Below are 13,475 nucleotides of genomic sequence, written 5' to 3'. Positions count from 1 at the left end.
TGAGGAGACATGGACATGATGTCACGAGCCTCCGCCCCGCATCGCCAGTCATCCTGCACAGAGCGAAGTTCTCTCCGTGCACCGGATGTCTAAGGTGCCACAGCCGAGATCGCGGGGGTTCACCGGCGTCGGGACCCCCGCGATCAGACATCTTATCCCCTATCTTTTGGATAGGAAATAAGATGTCTAGGGGCAGAGTACCCCTTTAATGCAGAAATGCTCTGTCCTGCTGAGAGGCCTTCACTCTCCACTGGGTATATCTCACTTTTAAAACCCTCGACTGGTCTCCATTCCTATTCGCCATGCCCTCGCCAACATAATCGTACAATGAAGGAAATAAATATTTGATCCCCTGCTGATTTTGTATGCTCGCCTACTGACAAAGAAATGATCGGCCTATCGGTCAGTTTATTTGATCAGTGAGAGATTGAATAAGAACCAAAAAAATCCGGAAAAAAGCATTTCAAATGTAATGTTATGAATTGATTTTCATTTTACTTAGTGAAATAACTATTTACTCTCCTATCAATCAGCAAGATTTCTGGCTCCCAGATGTCTTTTATACAGGTTATGAGCTGAGATTAGGAGCACTCTCTTAAAGGGACACTCTAATGGGAATTTTTTTTTTTTTTTAAATCAACTGGTGCCAGAACATTTAACAGATTTGTAAATGACTTCTATTTAAAAATCTTAATCCATCCAGTACTTATCAGCTACTGCATGCTCCACAGGAATTTATTTTCTGTCGACCATAGTGCTCTCTGCTGACACCTCTGTCCATTTTAGGATCTGTCCAGAGCAGAAGAAGTTTGCTATTAGTGTTGAGCACGTATATTCATAATGGAAATTTTTATCACGAATATCGCCACTTCGCGATTTTGTGAATATTTAGAATATAGGGCTATATATTTGTAATGACGAATATTCGTGTTCTTTTTTACATGCACATTTTTCATGCAAATTTTACGTTTTTTCACATGCTAATTTTTATGCAAATTTTCCATGCAAATTTTCGCATGGAAAGAAAAGTGAATGAACATAGCGAATATATGAATTTCGCCAACATAGGACAAATAATCATCAATATATTCGCGAAATATCGCAAATTCGAATGTGGCCCCTGCTGCTCATCACTATTTGCTATGGGGATTTGGTCCTGCTCTGGACAGTTCCTGACATGACAGAGGTGGCAGCAGAGAGCACTGTGGTCAGACAGAAAAGTAATTAAAAAAGAACTTCCTGTGGAGCATACAGCCGCTAATAAGTACTGGAAGGGTTAAGATTTTTAAATAGAAGTAATTTACAAATCTTAACTTCTCCAAAGAACAAAGAAACGGAGCACTCACCTCCAATTTGAAGACAAAGATGCAACTTTTATTGAAACTCACAGATTACAGGACACATCAGGATGTGTCCTGTAATCTGTGAGTTTCAATAAAAGTTGCATCTGTGTCTTCAAATTTGAGGTGAGTGCTCCGTTTCTTTGTTCTTTGGAGAAGTTGTGATATTGACTCTACTAGCACGTGTAGCACCACCAGTATTTGACACAGTTCACACTCACTGGATACTTTCTATCAGGACCAATAGACTATGCTTTCCTAGCGGTGAGTGATACCACAGTGTAAATGGGACGCCTACACTGAGCTGTGCCGGAGCTGTCTTTCTCTTTGTATTGGAATTGTTAATTTACAAATCTGTTTAACTTTCTGGCACCAGTTGATTTAAAAAAAAAAATTCCACCGGAGTACCCCTTTAAAAGGGAACACTCCTAATCTCAGCTTGTTACCTGTATAAGAGACACCTATCCACAGAAGCAATCTCCACCACGGCCAAGACTGAAGAGCTGCCCAAGGATGTCAGCGACTAGATTGTAGACCTACACAAGGCTGGAATGGGCTACAAGACCATTGCCAAGCAGCTTGGGGAGAAGTTTACAACAATTGGTGTCATTATTCTTAAATGGAAAAAACACTAAATATGTGTCTCTCTCCCTCGGTCGGGGGCTCCATGTAAGATCTCACCTCGTGGAGTTTCAATGATCATGAGAACGGTGAAGAATCATCCCAGAACTACACGGGAGGATCTTGTCAATCATCTCGAGGCAGATGGGACCAGAGTCACCAAGGAAACAATTGGTAACACACTGAAATCCTGCAGCGCCCGCAAGGTCCCCCTGCTCAAGAAATCAAACAGACAGACCCATCTGGAGTTTAGCAATGAACATCTGAATCATCATTAATTCATGTTTTGCTGACTATGGTCCCAGCGGCCTTGGGATCATTGTCAAGATCCTCCCGTGTAGTTCTGGGCTGATTCTCCACTAGGTGAGATCTTACATTGAGCCTCAGACCATGCTTTTTTTGGGTTTCTTCCATTTTGGAATAATCGCACCGACTGTTGTTGGTGTTGTGTAGAGCATTCCAGTCTTGTGTAGGTCTACAATCTTGTCCCTGACATCCTTGGACAGATCTTTGGTCAGATCTTTGGACAGAGTTTTGGAATCTGATTGTCATGACCGACTTGGAGACAGGGAGAGTGAGCCCTAAACTGACCCTAAAACATCTCTCCCTGCTTACTTGCCCATCCCTCCTAAATGAGGGATTGACTACTGGGCGCCGGTCCCTTCCTGCGCTAAAGTGAAGTGGTGTAAAAACACAAAATATACATAGTCAGTCACAGACCAGAACAGAAACGGAAAGCTACTAGACAACCAGATATACCAGAAAAAATACAAATACTAACAGGGCAGAATATAAACTCACAAACAGAGCAGAATATAGTGAATTTACAAACAGTTCATAAACCGGATAACAGATCAACAGCAGACATGATAAAATGAACAAAACTAGACATGATAGGAGTATACAGCAGAATCCAGGAGATGAAGGGGATAGCGGAAAAACTGAGAGCCAAAACACTAAACTGAACAGGTAAGTTACTAAGAACTCTCACAAGCAAGTACAGGTACAAAGGATCAACCAAACAGGATATAAATATAGGACACTGTTCACACTGGGACACAGAACATACACAGTAGCCATTAATAATAAAGCAAAATAGGCTACTGGCCATCGGACACACTCCACAGTGTGGTCAGAAGCTGACCCAGTAGGAAAACAGAAATATAAAACACAGAACTTCATATAAACGGATACAAAAGAAAACAGTGTGAACAGACACATAGCAAAAAGGTTATACAAATCCTAAAACCGACTAATGTAACACAGACTAAAATACAAGGAACATGCTATATAACCATGGATAAAAACCCAGATAAAATGGCAAGATAAATACAAGGTAAATGCTCAAGCAGACAAAGTCAGAATATAGCACAAACAAACATAGTAGTATTGCACTAAATAACCAGCCCTGAATGCAGGAGAACTCTGGCTAAACATCTCCACCCGAGTTCTCATTCGCTCAGAGCATTAACTATTCCCTATCCAGGGGGAATAGCAAACTGCTCTGAACAAACTAGTGTGTGAATACACACCTAAACAGAAAATACAAAAAAAAATTAACGGACATTACACTGACTGATGGCTTCTGTAGACCGGTGTCTTTTGTACAAGTAACAAGCTGAGATGTTTTAAGAGAGTGCTCCTAATCTCAGCTTGTTATCTGTATAAATGTCACCCGGGAGACAGAAATCTGGCTGATTGATACTTATTTCTCTAAAATGCAAATAAATGTATAACTTGTGTGAAATGTTTTTTTCCGTACTTTTTGGTTGTTATTCTGTCTCTCACTGTTCAAATGGAGTCATTGGACTCTCTGCCCGGAAACTCTCAGCCTGAATTAAAGGTTTTTACAACGCATAAAGGTGTATGAGGTACTGGAGATCTATTTTAACCCCTTAAGGACTCAGGGTTTTTCCGTTTTTGCACTTTCGTTTTTTCCTCCTTACCTTTTAAAAATCATAACCCTTTCAATTTTCCACCTAAAAATCCATATTATGGCTTATTTTTTGTGTCGCCAATTCTACTTTGCAGTGACATTAGTCATTTTACCCAAAAATGCACGACGAAACGGAAAAAAAAATCATTGTGCGACAAAATCTAAAAAAAAAACGCCATTTTGTAGCTTTTGTGGGCTTCCGTTTCTACGCAGTGCATATTTAGGTAAAAATTACACCTTATCATTATTCTGTAGGTCCATACGGTTAAAATTATCCCCTACTTATATAGGTTGGATTTTGTCGCACTTCTGGAAAAATCATAACTACATGCAGGAAAATTTATACGTTTAAAAATGTAATCTTCTGACCCCTATAACTTTTTTATTTTTCCACGTACAAGGCGGTTGTTACGCCGAGTGCTCCAGGTCCCCGCTCCTCCTCGGAGCGCTCATAGCGTTCTCCTATTCGCAGCGCCCCAGTCAGACCTGCCGACCGGGTGCGCTGCGATAATGTTCCCAGCCGGGATGCGATTCGCGATGCGCATCCTGACTCGCTTACCAGACCCGTTCCCCGTCTGTGCTGTCCCGGCGCGCGCGGCCCCGCTCCCTAGGGCGCGCGCGCGCCGGGTCGTTGCGATTTAAAGGGCCGGTGCGCCACTGATTGGCGCATGAGGTTTAATCAGTACCTTCACCTGTGCACTTCCCTACTTATACCTCACTTCCCCTGCACTCCCTCGCCGGATCTTGTTGCCATTGTGCCAGTGAAAGCGTTTCCTTGTGTGTTCCTAGCCTGTGTTCCAGACCTCCTGCCGTTGCCCCTGACTACGATCCTTGCTGCCTGCCCTGACCTTCTGCTACGTCCGACCTTGCTCTTGTCTACTCCCTTGTACCGCGCCTATCTTCAGCAGTCAGAGAGGTTGAGCCGTTGCCGGTGGATACGACCTGGTTGCTACTGCCGCTGCAAGACCATCCCGCTTTGCGGCGGGCTCTGGTGAATACCAGTAGCAACTTAGAACCGGTCCACCGACACGGTCCACGCCAATCCCTCTCTGGCACAGAGGATCCACCTCCAGCCAGCCGAATCGTGACAGCGGTATGAGGACTCATTTTTTGCGCCGTGATCTGAAGTTTTTATCGGTATGATTTTTGTTTTGATCGGACTTTTTGATCACTTTTTATTCATTTTTTTAATGGTATAAAAAGTGACCAAAATACGCTTTTTTGGACTTTGGAATTTTTTGCGCGTACGCCATTGACCGTGCGGTTTAATTAATGATATATTTTTATAGTTCGGACATTTATGCACGCGGCGATACCACATATGTTTATTTATTTTATTTTTTTACATTGTTATTTTTTTTATGGGAAAAGGGGAGTGATTCAAACTTTTATTAGGGAAGGGGTTAAATGACCTTTATTAACACTTTTTTTTAATATATTTTTTCCAGTGTTATAGGTCCCATAGGGACCTATAACACTGCACACACTGATCTCTCATCCTGATCACAGGCGTGTATTAACACGCCTGTGATCAGCATTATCGGCGCTTGACTACTCCTGCCTGGATCTCAGGCACGGAGCAGTCATTCGTCGATCGGACACCGAGGAGGCAGGTAAGGGCCCTCCCGGTGTCCGGTCAGCTGTTCGGGACGCCGCGATTTCACCGCGGCGGTCCCGAACAGCGCGACTGAGCAGCCGGGTCACTTTCAGTTTCACTTTAGAAGCGGCGGTCAGCTTTGACCGCCGGTTCTAAAGGGTTAATACCGCACATCGCCGCGATCGGCGATGTGTGGTATTAGCCAAGGGTCCCGGCCGTTGATGAGCGCCGGGACCGACGCGATATGATGCAGGATCGCGGCGCGATCCCGCTTCATATCGCGGGAGCCGGCGCAGGACGTAAATTTACGTCCTGCGTCGTTAAGGGGTTAATTGTTATCCTGAGAATACTCCCCTATTTACTGCTTTCACTGAGCTCTTAAAAAGTGTAAAGTGTTAACATTTCTGAATTTACTGTATACAGATGAATTATGCTTTGGTCACTTGATTCTCCTACCAGCAGGGCTGGTGCAAGGATTTTTGCCACCCTAGGCAAAAGCTAATTTTGTCACCCCCTTTACTCCGCCCATTGGATCCAGCCTTTGACATGCCCTACCTTACTACTGGGGGACACACTGTAACAAACCTCCTCCTCATGTAATCTCCTTATTACTGGGTGACACACTGTAACAAACCTCCTCCTCATGTAATCTCCTTACTACTGGGATGACACACTGTAACAAACCTCCTCCTCATGTAATCTCCTTACTACTGGGGTGACACACTGTAACAAACCTCCTCCTCATGTAATCTCCTTACTACTGGGGTGACACACTGTAACAAACCTCCTCCTCATGTAATCTCCTTACTACTGGGGTGACATGTGCCCACAGCATCACACAGATCCTTCAGCCACCCTTTTTCTATCCTGCATGGCTCAGCTCTGCCTCCAACCTAATAGTGGTCACATGATGGTGACATCATTACAGGCTATACCTCCAGCATCTAGAAGACCAGTTGGGGGGAGGAGATGAAGGGGGGTTAAGCATAATTCTAGGGTTGGTCCTGCAGGACTCGAGCCCAGTATAATCATATGGTCGTGCCCAGGAGTGGTTGCTGTCAGGACCTGTGTGGAGACAGTGCGCAGTAACATTCTTGCAGCAGCGCCCCCATCTTAAGGGCGCTCTAGGCGGCTGCCTATCTTGCTTATAGGTGTGGTAAGCCTCTGGGGTAGGGGTAGTGTAGTCAGGGTTTTTGCTTCAGTGTATCAGGGGTTAAGGTTAACCCTATTGTTCGTGATGCCAGGCTGAGGGCTAGAATGCTGAGGTAATTCTCCGGCCTGTCGCCGCCCTTCCCAGTAACGATAGGTGCATGCATAAAATGACTGAAGGTCCACAAGGTAGTTGAACTTGAACTTGGATAAACTTTACTTAACCCCTTAAGGATGCAGGACGTAAATGTACGTCCTGGTGCGGTGGTACTTAACGCACCAGGACGTACATTTACGTCCTGTGCATAACCGCGGGCATCGGAGCGATGCCCATGTCATGCGCGGCTGATCCCGGCTGCTGATCGCAGCCAGGGACCCGCCGGCAATGGCAGACACCCGCGATCTCGCGGGCGTCCGCCATTAACCCCTCAGGTGCCGGGATCAATACAGATGCCGGCATCTGCGGCAGTGTGCGATTTGAATGAATGATCGGATCGCCCGCAGCGCTGCTGCGGGGATCCGATCATTCAGAACGCCGCACGGAGGTCCCCTCACCTGCCTCTGTCTGGCTCCCGGCGTCTCCTGCTCTGGTCTGTGATCGATCAGACCAGAGCAGGAGATGACCGATAACACTGATCTGTTCTATGTCCTATACATAGAACAGATCAGTATTAGCAATCATGGTATTGCTATGAATAGTCCCCTATGGGGACTATTCAAGTGTAAAAAAAAATGTAAAAGTAAAAGTAAAATAAAAGTGAAAAATCCCCTCCCCCAATAAAAAAGTAAAACGTCCGTTTTTTCCTATTTTACCCCCAAAAAGCATAAAAAATAAATTTTATAGACATATTTGGTATCGCCGCGTGCGTAAATGTCCGAACTATTAAAATGAAATGTTAATGATCCCGTACGCCGAACTGCGTGAACGAAAAAAAAAAGTCCAAAATTGCTACTTTTTAAATACATTTTATTAAAAAAAGTTATAAAAAATGTATTAAAAGTTTTTTATATGCAAATGTGGTATCAAAAAAAAGTACAGATCATGGCGCAAAAAGTGAGCCCCCATACCGCCGCTTATACGGAAAAATAAAAAAGTTAGAGGTCATCAAAATAAAGGGATTATAAATGTACTAATTTGGTTAAAAAGTTTGTGATTTTTTTTAAGATCAACAATAATAGAAAAGTATGTAATAATGGGTATCATTTTAATCGTATTGACCCTCAGAATAAAGAACACACGTCATTTTTACCATAAATTGTACGGCGTGAAAACGAAACCTTCCAAAATTAGCAAAATTGCGTTTTTCGTTTTAATTTCCCCACAAAAATAGTGTTTTTTGGTTGCGCCATACATTTTATGATATAATGAGTGATGTCATTACAAAGGACAACTGGTCGCGCAAAAAACAAGCCCTCATACTAGTCTGTGGATGAAAATATAAAAGAGTTATGATTTTTAGAAGGCGAGGAGGAAAAAATGAAAACGTAAAAATTAAATTGTCTGAGTCCTTAAGGCCAAAATGGGCTGAGTCCTTAAGGGGTTAAAGACTTGCGGTACATCCAATGAACAGTAACAGTCTCATTAATACAGTCTCCATACACTTCAGTGACTGACAGTTGTTGCGGACCTTGACTTTTGATATAAGTCTCTGAATTTAGGGTTAATTGCGAAGATCCGTCCGGATTTAGGGGTAAGATATGGTCCGGTGATCTTGCAGAGTGCTTAGGGATTGATTACACTCACGGTTTTGTAAAGATCAGCCGTTGCCGCAAGGCTCGGGCCTAACTCACTGATGACAGCAGCGCAGATCCTTCCCTGTCAACAGCCCACGAGGAAAGAGAGTGAGTAATGGCCGCTGCTCCCTTATATGGGTAGGGGCAGGGCCGTTCTGGATTGGTCCATGTCAGCTGTCACTCACCGTTACATAGCCTGATAGGTAAACACCTGACTTCCTCCAAAGGTCCTTGAACTACAAACCATAGAGTCTTTGGAACGCATCACGTGACCCGCAGATCCTGCGATGCTAACTAGGCAAGTACACTTACTATATAAATATATACATTATATTTAAATAATTTTTATTACAAAAGGGGTGACAAGGGGCTAACTAAGGATGAGGACCCCACCTACACCTGGGGACTCTGACTTTGGGGACCTCACCACAAGGCAACGGATACGATCCGGTGCCGGGACATCACATAGATGTATGGGGGGGGGAATGCTTTGGTCGAAAGAGTTTTGGGTCAACACCTACTGTATCTTATTAGCTTGGCCAGCTTTATACTACTGGTAGGTCTCACCCCATCGCCTCTATGATCTCCCACTGCATGCTGGGTAAAAGTTAATCTATTTATTTTAAATTTCCGTAGGGTGATTATTATTATTATACGAGACTTTTATTTCCCAAAGAAAGAACATTTTTGGAAAGTTCCCTGTAAATTACAATGTAGCGTTCACGCATTGTTAAGGAGCGACACTCCAATTAAAATCTTTATTAAGACTCCAAACAGACGAAATGACCTTTTTCTGCCGCTAATAAATTTTACGCCGCAATAAAAATTAGTAAAAGTCCCTTTAGTTACCGCAATGAATCACTTTCTACTCCAATAAATTGCGTCTTGGATAAAAATGAATATGCCGCGATCCTGTACGTTGTATCCTGCGCACTGCGGATCCTCATAAATAGCCGTCGTGAGAAACAGAAAAAAAATGTAGAAAAAAAATAAGACAGAAATACAAAGTGAAATGTTATTTTAATGCAGTTCCTCTGTTTTACAACCTGGAGAAAATAAAGCAGGAAGCAGCTGAGCCGTAATAAATCCTGAGTCTCTTTTTATGCAACAAATTATTTTTTATGATTTTATTTTTCTTTAAAGGGGTACTCCGGTGCCAGAAAGTTAAACAGATTTCTCTTAAAAAACGTAATCCATTCAGTACTTATCAGCTGCTATATGCTCCACAGGAAGTTGTGTAGTTCTTTCCAGTCTGACCACAGTGCTCTCATTTCTGTCCGTGTCAGGAATGATCCAGAGTACAAGCAAATCGCCACAGAAATCCACTCTTGCTCTCGACAGTTCCTGATACGGACAGAGATGGCTGTAGAGAGCACTGTGGTCAGACTGGAAAGAACTACACAACTTCCTCTGGAGCATACAGCAACTGATAAGTAATGAAAGGATTAAGATTTGTATATAGAAGTAATTTACAAATCTGTAGAACTTTCTGGAGCCAGTTCATTTAAAAAAAAAAATAGTTTTCCACCAGAGTACCCCTTTGAGCAAAGTGAAGACAAACTTTAAGATTTACATTTAAAAAAATATATATATTTTAAAGAAAATGATTTGTTTTCAGCTGCTTGGAGAGAAATATGAAAGCAGGACCCTCACTTCCCCAGCAGTCATAGCAGCCCCCCTTATCTAGTCACCAATGCCTTCCCTCTTTACTAGTAATCACAGCCGACCTCCACTTCCCCAATAGTCATAGCAGTGCCCCAGTTGCCACCGCAGTCCCCATCACTTCTTCAGTATTCACAGCAGCCTTAACGCTTTCTCAGTAATCCCAGTAGACGTCCACTTCCCCAATAGTCCCAACAGTCCCTGACACGTCTTCAGTTTTCACAGCTGCCTCTACACATTACCAGTAATCACAGTAGACGTCCACTTCCCCAATAGTCATAGCAGTGCCCCAATAGTCCCAACGGTCCCTGACACGTCTTCAGTTTTCACAGCAGCCTTCACGCTTTCTCAGTAATCACAGTAGACGTCCACTTCCCCAATAGTCATAGCAGTGCCCCAATAGTTCCAACAGTCCCTGACACGTCTTCAGTTTGCACAGCAGTCTTCACGCTTTCTCAGTAATCACAGTAGACGTCCACTTCTCCAATAGTCATAGCAGTGCCCCAATAATCCCAACAGTCCCTGACACGTCTTCAGTTTGCACAGCAGTCTTCACGCTTTCTCAGTAATCACAGTAGATGTCCACTTCTCCAATAGTCATAGCAGTGCCCCAATAGTCCCAACGGTCCCTGACACGTCTTCAGTTTTCACAGCTGCCTCTACACATTCCCAGTAATCACAGTAGGCCTTCACAGCGGGTTGTTAAGGACTTAGTACTTGATAACCGTTTATACAAAACTAAGGTTGTTAGACAGTGTTTCCATAGCAACTATACTGTCTCACATGACATCAACTCAAAACTGGATTGTCCCTGTAATGACGTCAAAATGGAAAGTGTGACCGAGTGGTGTTCACACCATGAAATCCTTTATTTTTTGCATTATTAAAAGAGTTTTTCCATCTTTGGCATATTTAACTAATCACTAGCTGAGTACACGGCGCTGCCCGGTTTTTCCTACCTTATCCTTGTGGGGGGAAGAAAAGGAAAAAAAAGGAGGAAGCTTTTGTCCTCATATCCCATCCCCATATCCTGTCCCCATATCCTGACTTCATATCAAGACCTCCTATCCCACCACATTACATACATACACATATACAGTCATGGCCGTAAATAGTGGCACCCCTGAAATGTTTCTAGAAAATTAAGTATTTCTCACAGAAAAGGATTGCAAGAACCCATGTCTGGTGTCCCAGTACCGCATTTCATACGGTACTTATTTATCTATGGGTCCCCGTAGCCAGAGTCCCTAGGATTTAGTAATCTCTGTTAGTCAGTCCGCCCCTAGTCGCCTCTATTATAGTATATAGATTTCTAATTTGTCCATCGAATAATGTATATAGTATTATTTCTGTATATAACTGGTTAATAACTTGTTTCCATGGTGTCGCAGGGCCTTCGGGTCATGTGATGCGTTCCAAGCCTCATTCTGGATGTGTTCCAGGCCTCACTTTGGTATCTCTAGCCTCATTCTGGTTTTATAATGTATATAGATCCTGTGATGTAAGCAATCCCATCACACCATGTAAAGTGAATGGCAGACGTTCGGACCAATCAGATTCGCAACGCCCCCTGCCCATATAAGGGAGCGGCGGCCATCTTATCGCTCTCTTGTTCCTGGGATAGCAAGCAAGCAAGACCTGTATAGCAGTAATCGCAGTGAGTTAGGCCTGAGCCTTGCGGCAACGGCTGAATAATCTAAATTATAGAGTGTGTCATCCCCTAAGCACTCTGCAGTATCACCGGACCCAATATTTCCCCTAAATCCGGACGGATCTGCACATCACTCCCTAAATTCAAAGACTACAAGTTTAATGCAAGGTCCACAACTTCTGCCAGTCGCTAAGCAATCTAAGAACTGTTATATGAGACTGTTACTACGCATTGGATATTGCAAGCACTGCAGTAAAGTTATTAAAGTTCAAGTTAAATCTGCTTGTGGACCTTCAGTCATTTCATTGCACCTATCGCTTCTGGGAAGGGCGGCGATAGGCCGGAACATAGATTCAGCATACCAGCCCTCACCCTGGCGTCAGGTGTGACAGGGTTAATATTAACTCCTCATATACCAACACCATACCATCCCTACCATACACCCCCCCCCCAAGGGCTAGCACACATGTTTTGCTATACACATGTTTATTCCCTTTGTGTGTATTGGAACTAAACCAAAAATGGGAGGAAAAAAGCAAATTGGACATAATGTCACCAAACTCCAAAAATGGGCTGGACAAAATTATTGGGGCCCCTTCAAAATTGTGGAAAAATAAGATTGTTTCAAACATGTGATGCTCCTTTAAACTCACCTGGGGCAAGTAACAGGTGTGGGCAATATAAAAATCACACCTGAAAGCAGATAAAAAGGAGAGAAGTTCACTTAGTCTTTGCATTGTGTGTCTGTGTGTGCCACACTAAGCATGGAAAACAAAAAGAGAAGAGAACTGTCTGAAGAGTTAAGAACCAAAATTGTGAAAAAAATATCAACACTCTCAAGGTTACAAGTCCAGCTTTTTGGTAAAGCCCATCTTTCTACTGTTTACCGAAAACGGAATGAGGCCTACAAAGAAAAGAACACAGTACCTACAGTGATATATGGTGGTGGTCAATGATGTTTTGGGTTGTTTTGCTGCCTCTGGCACTGGGGGCCTTGAATGTGTACAAGACATCATGAAATCTGAGGATTACCAATGGATTTTGGGTTGCACTGTACAGCCCAGTGTCAGAAAGCTGGGTTGTGTCCGAGATCTTGGGTCTTCCAGCAGGACAATGACCACAAACATACGTCAAAAAGCCCCCAGAAATGGATGGAAACAAAGCGCTGGAGAGTTCTGAAGTGGCAGCAATGAGATCTTAAAATTGCTGTTGGGAAAAGGCGCCGTCCAATAAGAGACCGGGAGCAGTTTGTAAAGGAAGAGTGGTCCAACATTCCGGCTGAGAAGTGTAAGAAGCTTATTGATGGTTATAGGAAGAGTGGTCCAACAGTCCGGCTGAGAGGTGTAAGAAGCTTATTGATGGTTATAGGAAGAGTGGTCCAACATTGCGGCTGAGAGGTGTAAGAAGCTTATTGATGGTTATAGGAAGACACTGATTTCAGTTATTTTTTCCAATGGGTGTGCAACCAAATATTAAGTTAAGGGTGACAATAATTTTGTCCAGCCCATTTTTGGAGTTTGGTGACATTATGTCCAATTAGCTTTTTTTCCTCCCTTTTTTGGTTTAGTTCCAATACACAAAGGGAATAAACATGTGTATAGAAAATAATGTGTTACTGCAATTCTTTTCTTTGAGAAATACTTAATTTTCTTGAAAATTTTCAGGGGTGCCAACATTTACGGCCATGACTGTATACACACATACACACACATATATACATACACACACACACACACACACACATACATACATACAGTATACACATACAAATTTATCAAAACCTGT

The sequence above is a fragment of the Hyla sarda genome, chromosome 2 (genome assembly GCF_029499605.1).
Source record: "Hyla sarda isolate aHylSar1 chromosome 2, aHylSar1.hap1, whole genome shotgun sequence".
In the NCBI taxonomy this organism is placed as follows: Eukaryota; Metazoa; Chordata; class Amphibia; order Anura; family Hylidae; genus Hyla; species Hyla sarda.
The sequence above is the reverse complement of the archived record's forward strand: the minus strand, read 5'-3'. Positions refer to the sequence as shown.